This window comes from Leguminivora glycinivorella, chromosome 11 (genome assembly GCF_023078275.1).
Source record: "Leguminivora glycinivorella isolate SPB_JAAS2020 chromosome 11, LegGlyc_1.1, whole genome shotgun sequence".
Lineage (NCBI taxonomy): Eukaryota > Metazoa > Arthropoda > Insecta > Lepidoptera > Tortricidae > Leguminivora > Leguminivora glycinivorella.
This window is the reverse complement of record NC_062981.1, coordinates 7,554,798-7,566,408: the sequence shown is the minus strand read 5'-3', so window position 1 is coordinate 7,566,408 and position 11,611 is coordinate 7,554,798. Positions and strand designations below refer to the sequence as shown.

Sequence of the window (11,611 nt, the reverse complement as noted above, 5' to 3'; positions counted from 1 at the left end):
AACCTTAAAAAAAACTCGCGACGTAAAATAACAATAGAAAGTGCGAACGTGCGTTCCGTGAGAACGCGCGCCACCCCTGATTAGGCCGCGAACTCGCGGCCGCCGGCATGTACTTGTAGCGCGGCGATAGAATCGCGGAGTGAGCCTCCCCTGGTAATACTGAAACAATAATATTACATAAGTAACCTTACTGAAAAAAAAATGAATTGTCGAAAAAATTATCCATTATCTGCCTTATAAACTCTCTGATTTGCCTAACAATGAAGCAACAGGTGTTTGATATTTGGGGAGTAGCTCGATACGCATTCTTTACTCAAATCTTCTTCTAAATGAAGATTACTTTCACAGCTGCACATATTTTAGGAACGAGTTTATTTTTAACCCCCGACGCAAAAACGAGGGGTGTTATAAGTTTGACGTGTCTGTCTGACTGTCTATCTGTCCGTCTGTCCTTCTGTCGAATAAAGGTTGAGGGAGGCGATGGCTGAGATTCGCGTCATACTCGTGAACGGGTGCCGTCTGTGAAGACCGGTCTGTTTAAGCTTACTGGGGCTGTTATAACTTAGTAACTTTAATTCTAATTTTTATTAAATTAGGACACTTTGTTCGGTTGTCGTTTGTTTCCTTTCTTTTAGTGAATATTTTAAATATATGATTTTGACTCATGGAGACCATATACATCTCTAAGGAGAATTAGATTAAGTAGATATACATTTTATCTTTAGTTGTGACATTTAGAGTCATTTGCACCTCTAAAGTAATTTTAGACTTTCTTTTTTTTTTGTATTTGTACTTTTTATATTTAGTGTAGTTCTTGGTTGTAATTCGACATTTAGAGACCTTCTACATCTCTAATTAATTGTATAGAGTTAACTTTAGTTAGAACTTAGAATTAGTATATAATAGTATCAATTGTAATTTCAACTCAATTTTAAATATTTTCTAAATATGTACATGTGACGTGTAAAAGTGCCCCTGTGGCCTATTTGCTGAATAAATTATTTTGATTTTTGATTTTGTCCGTCTGTCCGTCTGCCCGTCTGTTCGTCTGTCCGTCTGAGTTTATTTTTAACCCCCGACGCAAAAACGACGGGGTGTTATAAGTTTGACGTGTCTGTCTGTCTGTCCGTCTGTCCGTCCGTCCGTCCGTCCGTCCATCCGTCCGTCCGTCCGTCCGTCCGTCCGTCCGTCCGTCCGTCCGTCCGTCCGTCCGTCCGTCCGTCCGTCCGTCCGTCCGTCCGTCCGTCCGTCCGTCCGTCCTGCCTGTCTGTCTGTCTGTCTGTCTGTCTGTCTGTCTGTCTGTCTGCCTGCCTGCCTGTCTGTCTGTCTGTCTGTCCGTCTGTTTGTCTGTCTGTGAGTGTGTCTGTCTGTGGCATCGTAGCTCTCGAACGGATGAACCGATTTAGATTCAGTTTTTTTTTTGTCTGAAAGCTGAGTTAGTCGGGAGTGTTCTTAGCCATGTTTCATAAAAATCGGTCTACTATGTCGCAGTCGGGGGTTTTTTAAAAATTTTAATCTTCACTCTGCTTCCAAGTAGATAGGTACATTATTTATATTCAATTGGGTAATCGTAGTAGTTAATTCTGTTTGTATGTTCATCTAATATGTTTGAGCAGGTGCCTTTTTTATATGTCCCACATCAACAGGTGTATAATCTGTGTAGGATTTTTTTTATTCCTTTCTTTTTTCATTTTCAATCGGGCCACAACGTTAACAACGGGGAACGCTTGTTTTTCCTAGGGTTGATATACATTTTATATTTAAGAACCAAAAATCGCTCGTTAGTACGAAGATGCGTATGAATGCGATTCGCTTTCCGATGCGTAAGCATCTTCACGCATATGCATACTTGCATACTAATATTATAAATGGGAAAGTGTGTGTGTCGGTTTGTTTGTCCGTCTTTCACGGCAAAACGGAGCGAAGAATTATCGTGATTTTTTAAGTGGAGATAGTTGAAGGGATGGAAAGTGACATAGGCTACTTTTTGTCTCTTTCTAACGCGAGCGATGCCGCGGGTAAAAGCTAGTACTTTATATTTTTGGTCGGCAAAAGCCGAGACCGCGTCGGTAGGTTAATAGGTTTGAGGAAACCCTAGGTCACATTTAGACGGCGAAGTTTTAAGTATTATTAGTCCGTCGATGTAGGGAACAAATCAAATTATTTTATGAAATATTTTTTTATTTGTTTTTTTTTTAAGTCACACTATCACACTATCACACTATTTACTGAAACTGATCTCTCTCGCTATATCGTAATCCTGCAAAAGTATTCATATAGGAGGTGCAAGCACAAATTGCTCGCCCTTGGCGCCTAGCCTTCAGAGATAACATACACTAGAGTTTCCATGGGAACCTCGGTGGTCGGGGTGGTGTAGCGGTTTATCACGTCAGCCTTGTTAGCTGGAGACCCGGGTTCGATTCCCGGCTTCGCCACCAGTGGGCTTGATCGCTATTTCTTTAATCTATGGTATCTATTTCAGTTTATAATTATTAGTCCGTATTGGCACTAATCATCACTTAAGATTCTTTATCCATAAAAATAACTACGGTATAAAAGAAAAAGTAATAATAATATCGTTATTGTAATAATGATGATGACGCCGAGCTAACCTTTTGCGTGCAAGGGGTCTTTAGTGTGTCAAATTAACCCTTCGTGTTTTGTTGGTATTAGATCCGTACATATCGACCGGGCTAGTTGGAAATATGGCTATTCAAATATTTGTTATTTTAAATGTGTATGTGCTTTTGTAACAAACATGATTGATTTGATTACATCATTTGTCTACGCTTGTCAACGCCAACTGTAACTATTGGAATTTACAAATATATGCCCGCGGCTTTGATCGCGTTAAATTCGAAAATTTCGAAATGCTCCATACAAATTTCCTAACATGTTAGAAAGAGACATAATAGTCTATGTCTATCCCTTCAACTATCTCACTTAAAAAATCTGTCTAATAAAAAATGTGTCTCCATCCCTTCAACTATCTCACTTAAAAAATCACGCCAACGCGTCGCTCTGTTTCGCCGTGAAAGACGGACAAACAAATTCTGAATTTAAAACTACGGTGAATTTAAAACTAAGTGGTATTTAAGGGCGAAATTCGGAGGAGCTTACAAAATGTGACGGTCCATTATGATTCATCTGCAATGAGGAAGAATTTTATTTCTGTATCTTAGAACATTCTCAACACGATAAATCTGGTCTGGGACTGTCTGGTTGACTCGAATTTAAGTAACCAATAGAATTCTGTTTCCATATCATATTGAATATGATACAATAGGTACCCTATACCTATTTACTTAGTGTAAACTTCGAAAATTCGAAACGTCACGTAGCTTAGGGCGGCCCATCTAGGTACACGACGCACGGACTCGCAATAAGATGAACATATGTACACATATTTATGAACTCGACTGTACATCATTGCGGACTATTGACGTTAGATTCCTGCATCCAATTCAGCTGGCAACAATTCTTTTTGAAACTCGCATGCGAGATTTCGTGTCATGTAAATCAGCCCTTAATCGTTGAGTAAGCCTCACCTGCGATAACTCGGGGCACGTTTTGGGGATTTGATATCGATAAAAAAAATCGATATTTAGTAATTACATGCCCCGCTGCTCATTGAAAATTTTCGATTACTATCAATCACATCTGATATAATAGTATATTGTGCAACAAGGGAGGTGAGGGCGATTTTGTCGACGAGTGTTAATAACTCGCGACAGCCGCAGGCTGGAGAGAGTTACCCGAGTTTACAAAATCCTTACCTCCTGAGTTATACACAATATTTTTCATCACATTTGAGAGGAAAACACAGAAAAAAAATCATAACGCAAAACCTTCAATGAATGGCGGTGTTGTACTGCCCGTTGCTATGGCAACGCGTTCGAGCGCAAATCGAGATGGCCGTCACAATTTTCTACCAGATTGCAAATTATAACGATTTATCTACGTAAAATTTACAAAATAAATGTAAAACACACTGAAATAATTGTAAAACATAAATAAAATGCATTTTTCATACCGTATAATATTTTTTTATAGCTTAGTAGTCAAATTTTAGTTGTGCAAAAAAAATCCTTGGCTGATTGAAACATCCTTCCTTTTTTAAAACTAAATCCATTATTCCCTTGGGAATAAAATAGTACGTTATTCTTCAGTACATGTATACGCAATGAGACCTTTTAACCCTTAATTTGGCAGAGACTCTGGTGACATAAATTTTCCGATTTTACTTAATATATTGAATAACAGGTGTTTTTAAAGCGTCCGAAAAATATTTAAAAAAATCTAGATTTATTAGTTTTGGAAAAAAAATATGTCCGCCACAGCGGACTCTGCCAAATATTGGGATAAATTAATATGTCCGCTGAGGCGGACACTGCCAAACATACGGTCATTTAAAATAAACAAGTATTTCTTAACATATATTTATTTTAAAAATTAACAAATATAATAATTCTGTACGAATATCAAACTGACACATATTTATAGTCAAATATCATTATTTTAACTTTTTTCCGACTTTTTGGCCAGGTTGCACAGGCCGTGATCACGACAGACTGATGTGAGAGTGATGTCCCAGCAAAATGTCGTCGAAGATGTAAACAACACAAAACTACCCGAAATTAATTATATCAATGTTCGGGGCAGACAAAGAAATTATAAATTTTGATCTACCCGGTTTTCTTTAATGTTTATTGCCCCTCGCGCGACATGTAACATTCACAATATCCGCGCACTACGTATACCTAAAAGTGCCAAAATTTTAACTGCTTGGTCCAGCACCACACGCTGTTGGATTAAATAAAAAATCTAAGCATAAAAGCAGGCTATCAAAACAAGAAAATCAAAATAATAAACAAAACAATATAATAATTTGTTACAACACGTGTCACCGCAACATTGGCATAGTCCGCCACGGCGGACAAATCGTATTTAGTATATATTTGGCACTGTCCGGTGCGGCGGACAACTTGTTTAGATGATGATTATGAGTATTAGAAATTGAGAAATAAATTGAAAACATAACCACTTGCAACTATTATGTAATATATTTTATTATTTATACAACAGAAATACCCTGTTCTTACAAAAACCAAAAGAAAAACGCATAAATATTTTGCTAAAAACAGTTGACTTCTGATGCGGTGCCATCTTGACGAGTAACTGTCAAACGAGTGTTGACAGTGGTCAAATAGTATTTTTATACAAAGCATGTATCATAAAAGAGTCTCTTTCCATATGTTAAATTAAATAAAATTCTACCTAAAAAGCGAAATATTTTTTTTATCACCTGTCCGTCCCACCGGACTTTGCCAAATTAAGGGTTAACAGCAAATGTGATGACAAAGCCTTTTAACCTTTACACGCAAAATATGTACCTATACCTATATTGGCACCTCAGGCCCCGTAGCCGAATGGCATTTCTCCGACGCCAAACGAAAGCGATACGCCGCTGGCTCTGTCGCGCCAATACGCAAGCGCGATAGAGATAGATATCTACTAGCGCTTCGTTTCGTGAGCGTTTGTGCCATTCGGCTAGCCACCCTGGGTGGCTCGGCTAGCCACAGGGCGACAGAGCCAGCGGCGTATCGCTTTCGTTTGGCGTCGGAGAAATGCCATTCGGCTACGGGGCCAGGTGGCACTCCAATGATCGTGCTAACGCCATGAACCCCTATCGTCATATAGTTTATACGAGAAATTTTGACAGGTTATAAGACCATCTTAGTAACTTAGTGAGACTGTCATCAGCTAGAGCTAGCCATACATGTACGGATCTGCCCGCCAGATCGAACCTTAGTTAATAGCAAATATATGTCCGCCTCGGATTTGTCCACCGGGCAAGCCACGGGTCAGATCTGAGCCTTGCCCGGCGGACCAATCCGTACGTCTATGGCTAATCGCGGATCAGATCCGAAGCTTGCCCGGCGGACAAATCCGTACGTGTATGGCTAGCTTTTGATGAACTCTAAGGGCAAGCAGTAGGTACACGCTTGCACCTAAAACAAAGTGTTTTTGTTTCTTTTATCCAGAGATTGAATTATATTTTAATTTACCTATATCCCTAGTGTAAATACCATGCGATTTGTATTTCAAATAATTGTTTAATTTGATAAATGTACGTCTGAATTTTCAGTTCGATAATATTTTTTACTGAAATTCAGCGATTTTCACCCCTTAATATTGTATTTGTTGAAAACTCGCACGAAAAGGGATGACCCAATCAAAGTTTGTTTTGTGCGATCATCAAATGAATTAGAAGCGGACACAGAATTGTAAAATATGATGTTAATTTGATTTCACACTCCATGAAGTATCAAAAATATCTGAATACGCCTTATCCACAATATATTTTTGTGTGTGCGATCCAAGTGTTTTATTATAGTTTGAAATTTATTTGTCTTTAAAAAGTATCCTTGAAGTTTTGCGTCTAATTTTATGCAACCATTTTCCGAATGTTGTACGTACGAATGTTTTTAGATTCCGTAAATATTTTACTTTATTTATGTTCAATTTTATACGAGTTTGGAGATTTATAACACTCCCGTCGGCGTGTTATAATTTATCGCCACTCGTTTCGATCTTACTCTTTTTCGCACTTGTATCCTAACATACTATAGGATATGAGACCAGCGCTTTTCCAATAGAACTACAGAAGCTTATCTGATGTCACCGAGTATTTTCAACACATCCTTCATAAATCATAAGCGCCTTAGGGAGTTAGTGGCTTCTACCACAGAATATGATATTACAAGTACAGAAGGCTCACTCCTTTGACGTTCACAAAATGCCGCCATTCTAAATTCTTACCTACATTAACAAAGGGACCGCACGCGAGCAGCCGATATTGAATTTTATTGCGCCGCGCAAAGGTCGTCACTAGTGAATGGGCCGCGAACTCGCGGCCACCGGCATGTACCTACTTGTAGCGCGGTGATAGAATCGCGGAGCGAGCCGCCCCTGCTTCTACCGTAAAAACATTACATCCTTATTTTTTTTAATATTGTTTATTGACTTTTCTGTTAGTATTAAACTAAGTACTTAAATAATACATACATATAATCACGCCTGTATCCTATAAAGGGGTAGGCAGAGCACATGAAATACTTAGTTTCAGTGCCACTCTTGGCAAAAAGGGGTTGAAAGAAATCGAAATTGTGACATTGCAGTGACAGGTTGCCAGCCTCTCGTCTGACTTAAATAATGTTTCTACAATATTTGTTGAATTAGCCAATGAATGATTTGGCTCAATTAGATCAATGGATTTGGTTTAATTATGGTTGGCGACGGGCTGGCAACCAGTAGGCCTAGCACATGATGGCCGCGGGAGTATGTCGCCGCGAGATAGATGACACGTCTTTGTCTAATTGTATTAATGACATACGGCCTGCTCTGCCGTCCTAAGGTAAAAGGCAGCTATTCGACATTTTGCCGAAATTGACTTATTGTGATATCCGTAATGTACAGATTAAGCTGCATCGACCACTCTTTTCCGTTTTCCGATATGTTGCCTAGTTTCCGAAAAAAAAACTCTAAAAAGGCAGTATATTTTCCGAGATTTCCTAGCCTAAAAAGCAGCTATTTAACAAAACTAAGCTAAATCAACGTATATGCAACGTAGCTGTCACTGTTTCGTTTTCTTTAATTGCTAAAATGGGCACTGAATCTTGAGCAGTTTCATGTACTCTGCTTACTTCTTTTGGGAACACAGGCGCTTTACATGTGTACATTGTAAGCAAAATAATGGATGTTTTATAATGGATTATATTTCACGAATAATAGTTTGATGTATTTAAAGTATAGAATTCAGTAGGTACTTTGTAACAAAACGCTTGCCCAATTTGTTGAAAATCGTTTCACAGTTCAAAAATCAAACAGACGATTCGGACACACGCTGGTATCAGAATGACATATAATTGGGAACTTGACTGTAGTTAAAATAAAATATTTTATACCATGTACGAAATAAAGCATTAGATCATTATAAGAAAATCATGGACAGAAGTTATTTTAAAATCCAGTTTCTATTTAATAAGTCAGGTAGAAATATATAAAGTAACTGAGTTGACCGTGACGTCACTCAATTCGATTTCATATAAAGTCCATATTAGCAAAGCAAGTCGTTCAAATTCGTTTTGACAGTTCTTAAAAAGAAGCTGATTTGAGTAGGAGGCAAGTAGCCTATTATAGAGAATATTGCTCTGTGACGTCTCCTCAATATCATGTCACAATATTCTCACAGATGGCGCTAAACACATGCTTAGTAGGCAACTACGGGAAATCGTATCCATGCGCGGATCCAGGGGAGGGGGGGGGGGGTCATGGGGGTCATGACCATTGTCTGTACATGCATTGGCGCGGGGAAACGCACGACATACACAATTACACATACCTAATATGGCTCAAATATCATAACATACATACAAAAAAAAAACATTCAGTCGAATTGAGAACCTCCTCCTTTTTTTGGTCGGTTAAAAACAAAGGACGCGCGCTGGTAGCGGCATCCGTATCGGCCAGGCTGCCAGCACGCGCGCACCTCGGAGGTTGGTAGTTCCGTCGCCTACACAATACATCTCATTAGGGCTCATTGCCCATAGCTCTTGGTTGTCTGTACTTGCATTGGCGCGGGGAGACGCACAACATACACATACCTAATCATCATTATCCTCCTTGCGTTATCCCAGCATTAGCCACGGCTCATGGAGCCTGGGGTCCGCTTTGACAACTAATCCCAAGATTTGGCGTAGGCACTAGTTTTTACGAAGGCGACTGCCATCTGACCTTCCAACCCGAAGGGTGAACTAGACCTATTGGAATTAGTCCGGTTTCCTCACGATGTTTTCCTTCACCGAAAAGCGACTGACAAATATCAAATGACATTTCGCACATTAAATTCCGAAAAACTCATTGGTGCGAGCCGGGGTTCGAACCCGCGACCTCCGGAACGAAAGTCGCACGTACCTACTTACCGCAAGGCTATCAGCGCTTCATTACACATACCTAATATGGCTCAAATATCATTCTGACGTTGGAATTCGCCAAATTGTGCCGAATTATTGCCGGTTTCAAACGGTGAAACGCTAATTGGTGAGTGAAAACAGATACATTCAAACGCAATAACTATACCGCTGTGTTTTTTTTTTAATGATGACGAGCTTTAAATAAACAATGTCTGTCTTTTAAACAAAATTTATTTTATATTTGTCTGAGTACCCACAACACAAGCCTTCTTGAGCTTACCGTGGGCCTCAGTCAATCTGTGTATGAATGTCCTATAATATTTATTTTTTTATTTTTATTTATTTTTTTATTTATTTATTTGTACAGACAGAAGCTCCACCGATTGTCGGTTTAGAAATAGCCGACTGTATTTTCACACTAGTATAACCGATCTTCAGTTAAGAAGGCGCTGTATTTTCACACTAGCATAATATTAAAGCAGCATCGGCTTACTCAGCGTTTTCGAAGCACTTTGGAAGTCTGCAGATAATGGAACAGAATGACCTCAATATAGTCAACCTCATAGATGACAGTGATACTACAATGAATAGTAGATACCAGTAGATACCATATTACAATCATAGGATCGATGACGAAGGGTTAAACTATCGGGTACGAAAGATAATTTAACTCGTAAAACGTACCGAGAAGAAATGTTGTATGTGTGAGTGACGTGTTCGAATAGGCGTTTGTTTTGTTTGTGTTACTAATTTTAAATATGTGTTCTCTATTCGAACACGTCACTCACACATACAACAGGTGACTTTCTTAAGTTTTTCACCTATAACACCTATTGGTATTTATAGTACGCGGCAAAGTGAATTGACGTCGTCCTCTGCAGCTTTACTGCTTGATCATTTCAGTAGATTTTATTAATATCTAAATATATAAAATAAGAAACTGACTTACTGACTGAGCGAATGATCTTGTCCTTGAGATTCCAAATTTGGCACGTAGGTTCCTTCTAAGGGGTAGAGGAGCACTAAGAAAGGATTTTTCAAAATTCACCTCATAAGGTGGTGAAATGAGGTTCCAAATTTTCTATGGTAGTGGTGAATCTAGCGAATACATGACAAAGTACTTTGCCATGAGTACCTACCTAAGGTACGTACACTCAAATCAAATGATAAATCACTGCCACGTTCATTAAGACTTAAATAAACGGTAGTCCAATTATTTACCGCCGGCCTAATTCATTAATTGTGTTATTTATTGATAAAGTATCGGGCTGATCGTGTAAGAATTTTTAATTGTTGCAAAAAAGTTACCGCGTTCCCTTTAATTACTTACATTCATTTGGGAAAGCTGGGAATTAAGTCGGAAATATCTCAAAAACTGGCCTATTTAATTATAAAAAATACTTGAACATGGCAATTTGACCACTCAAAGTAAAAAAGAACTAAGGGCATAATGTTGAGATATTTTCTCAATCAGCGTACGTAGCCAAATGCACAATTCGATTTCTCATTTTATTTCTCATTTTTTTATTTCTCATCACATCTTGTAGGTAAGGCACTGGTCCCACCGCGAGCTAGTAAGCTATGAGCTATAGGCTATTAAAACGATCAAAAGATAATCACTCCCGTGCAAATAAAAGAGACACGGCGATATTGATAGCTCACCGCTGGCCGAGTAACTATAAACATCGCCGTGTCTCCCCTACTTACGCGGGAGTGATTATCTTTTCTTCGTTATTAGATAATATAAGATAAGATGTTTATTTGTAAACGTCATGTACATAGGATGTTAAAATCTTACAAATAGCTTCCATGACACCCTGTCAGGGCACACAAATTACTTATATCTAGCTTAATACTAAGTTTCAGGCCATGTAGTTAGTTAATAATTTGGATAGGTGCAATTATTATATAATAATTTTTGGTCATAGCATAATATAATTCGAGTAATACGATTTACGAATAAATGATTTCAATTCAATTCAAAATATATGTAAAAAAAAATCGTTTTTGTGGAAAATTTAAGTTAGGTACTAAAAGGTTTCGTCATTAAAAAACTCCTCCACTGAGTAGTAACATTTGTGTATGAGAAAACTTTTCAATTTCTTATGGAATAAATTGTCATTATTTTCTAATTTGATGTCATCAGGGATTTTGTTAACTATGCGGATACATAAAAAATGGAGCGATATCTTTATCGCTCTTCCGTATTGGTTCGACAGAGACAGACTGCGATTCGGCCGGCGTCTAGCGTCTAACGATTGTCATTTCAGCTAGACCAGCTGACCGTGTCGTGAATCTCAATGATTTTTTTTAATACAGGTATACGGTCCGCCTGATGGAAAGCGGTCACCCTAACCTTTGGACGCCTGCAACTCAACATGCACGTTGCCGACCCATTAGAAACTTGTACACTCTTTTTTTGAAGAACCCAGTACTGTAGTTCATCGGAAATACCTCGGCAGGGAGCTCATTCCACAGCCGGAGCGCCCGCGGGAGTAAATTCCTCTGAAACCGCACGGTACGCTACCATTTAGGTTGCAAGGTGTGTGGATGAACGCCCTGTCGATGGCGAGCGGTAGGTACGATGACGAAAAGTGGACGTTGGCATCATGTCAAACATTTTCTCAGAACACAAC

At 38.7% G+C, this 11,611-nt stretch overlaps 1 non-coding gene across 1 annotated transcript; it reads left to right on the top strand.

The window, feature by feature from the left end:
• The first annotated feature begins 2,361 nt into the window (after positions 1-2,361).
• On the top strand, positions 2,362-2,435 carry Trnat-ugu. The gene has a single exon. It is a non-coding gene; the product is annotated as a tRNA-Thr (tRNA).
• Positions 2,436-11,611: the final 9,176 nt, after the last annotated feature.